At 34.6% G+C, this 2,803-nt stretch overlaps 1 non-coding gene across 1 annotated transcript; it reads left to right on the forward strand.

Moving 5' to 3' along the window:
• The first annotated feature begins 189 nt into the window (after positions 1-189).
• On the forward strand, positions 190-297 carry LOC127740252 (small nucleolar RNA R71). The gene has a single exon (XR_008000933.1). It is a non-coding gene; the product is annotated as a small nucleolar RNA R71 (small nucleolar RNA).
• The last annotated feature ends 2,506 nt before the right edge of the window (positions 298-2,803 follow it).

The raw sequence follows: 2,803 nt of genomic DNA on the forward strand, positions 1-2,803 counted from the left end.
ATGGGATCGACCCTTACTCGCGTAAGGTTTATTACTTGGACGACCCAGTACACTTGCTGGTTAGTTGTGCGAAGTTGTGATAAATAGTTGAGATTACAATTGTGCGTACCATGTTGATGGCACCATTGATGATCACAATTTTGTGCACCACAGACCATCATAGAAGATACCTATGATGCTCCATTCTGAAAGCATGTCAGAAGGACACCTTCTGATCAATTGCTTGTATCTTTCCCAAGCTTCATAGAGGGATTCACCTTCCTTTTGTCTGAAGGTTTAGACTTCCACTCTAAGCTTACTCAATTTTTGAGTTGGAAAGAACTTTGCCAAGAAGGCATTGACTAGCTTTTCCCAAGAGTTCAGGCTTTCTTTAGGTTGTGAATCCAACCATATCCTAGCTCTGTCTCTTACAGCAAAAGAGAATAGCATAAGTCTGTAGACCTCAGGGTTAACCCCATTGGTCTTGATAGTGTCACAGATTTGCAAGAATTCAGATAAGAACTGATGAGGATCTTCCAATGGAAGTCCATAAAACTTGCAATTCTGTTGCATCAGAGAAACTAATTGAGGCTTCAGCTCAAAGTTGTTTGCTCCAATGGCAGGGATAGAGATGCTTCTCCCATAGAAGTCGGGAGTAGGTGCAGTAAATTTACCAAGCACCTTCCTTGCATTGTTGGCATTGTTGTTGTTTTCAGCTGCCATATCTTCTTCTTGTTTGAAGAGTTCTATTAGGTTCTCTCTAGAGAGTTGTGCTTTAGCTTCTCTTAGCTTTTGCTTCAAGGTCCTTTCAGGTTCAGGATCAGCCTCAATAAGAATGCTTTTGTCTTTGCTCCTGCTCATATGAAAGAGAAGAGAACAAAAAAGTATGGAATCCTCTATGTCACAGTATAGAGATTCCTTGAGGTGTCAGAGGAAAAGAAGAATAGAAGGAGGAGGTAGAAAGAGAAGAATTCAAACTTATCAAGAGGGATAGAGTTCGAATTGTTGATGGTGGAGGAGTGTTAGTCCTTAAATAGAAGGATGTGAGAAGAGGGGAAGAATGTTCGAAAATAAAGTAAAAGATTTTGAAATAATTATAAGAAATTTTGAAAATTTGATGAATGATTTTTGAAAATTAAAGTTGGGAAAGAAATAAAGTGATTTTGAAATTAGAAATAAAAAAGATATGATTGAAAAATTAATTTTGAAAAAAAGATGTGATTAAAAAGATATGATTGAAAAGATATAGTTTTAAAAAGATATGATTGAAAAACAATTTAAAAAAAATATTTGATTTTTAAAAATTAATGACTTGGCTAACAAGAAATTTTAAAGATATGATTCAGATATTAAACCTTTCTTAACAGAAAAGGCAACATACTTGAAATTTTTTAATCAAATCATTAATTGTTAGCAAGTATTTTTGAAAATGGAAAGAAATTGATTTTGAAAATATATTATTGAAAAGATATGATTTGAAAAAGATTTGATTTTGAAAAATTATGGAAACTTGAAAAAAAAATCTGAATTAAAAACAAAATCTTCCCTCTTGTGCCATCCTGGCATTAAACGCCCAGAATGGTATCCATTCTGGCGTTTAACGCCCAAAACACTACCTTTTTGGGCGTTAAACGCCCAGCCAGGTACCCTGGGCGTTTAAACGCCAGTTTTCCTTCCTCACTGGGCGTTTTAGACGCCCAGCTTTTTCTGTGTGATTCCTCTACTGTATGTTCTGAATCTTTAATTCTTGTATTATTGACTTGAAAAGACACACTTTTGAAAATTTTTTTAGATTTTTAATGAACAATTAAAATGCAACTAAACATGGAAAACTAAGATTAAATCAACAATGCATGCAAGACACCAAACTTAGAAGTTTGTATACTATTGACACTAACAAATTGAAAATACATATGAGAAACAACAAAACACTCAAGACAAGAGAATTTAAAGATCAGAGCAAGGAAATCATCATGAACAACTTGAAGATCAATGAAGAACATAATGCATGTAATTTTCAAAAATTAGAAGAATAAAGACATGCAATTGACACCAAACTTAAAATTAGACACTAGACTCAAACAAGAAACATAAAAATATTTTTGATTTTAATATTTTATAAATTTTTTTGTGCTTTTTCGAAAATTATATGGAGAAGTAAAATAAAGGATTCAAAATTCTTAATGAGAATTCCAGGAATCATGCAATGTTAGTCTAAAGCTGCAGTCTAAAAAGATTAGACATGGCTAGCCAAGACTCAGCAGGACATTACATTCAAGAGCTAAATTGATAGGAATCAATCAATTTAGTGATGATGAAAACATCATCTGAAACTCTAGAATTCATTCTTAAGAACTCTGAAGAACAAAATAAAATAAAATTACCTAATCTAAGCAACAAGATGAACCGTCAGTTGTCCAAACTCAAACAATCCCCGGCAACGGCGCCAAAAACTTGGTGCACGAAATTGTGATCATCAATGGCGCCATCAACATGGTACGCTCAATTGCAATCTCAACTCTTTATCACAACTTCGCACAACTAACCAGCAAGTGCACTGGGTCATCCAAGTAATAAACCTTACGCGAGTAAGGGTCGATCCCATGGAGATTGTTGGTATGAAGCAAGCTATGGTCATCTTGTAAATCTCAGTCAGGCAGATTCAAATGGTTATGGAGGATTGATAATTAAAAGATGAATAAAATATTCATCTGTCGGTTCTCGATCATGTCAGAATAGAATTCAGTGATTCTTTTGCGTCTGTCACTAACACCCCACAATCGCGAGTTTGAAGCTCGTCACAGTCATTCAATCCCTGAATCCT

The sequence above is a fragment of the Arachis duranensis genome, chromosome 6, assembly GCF_000817695.3.
Source record: "Arachis duranensis cultivar V14167 chromosome 6, aradu.V14167.gnm2.J7QH, whole genome shotgun sequence".
Lineage (NCBI taxonomy): Eukaryota > Viridiplantae > Streptophyta > Magnoliopsida > Fabales > Fabaceae > Arachis > Arachis duranensis.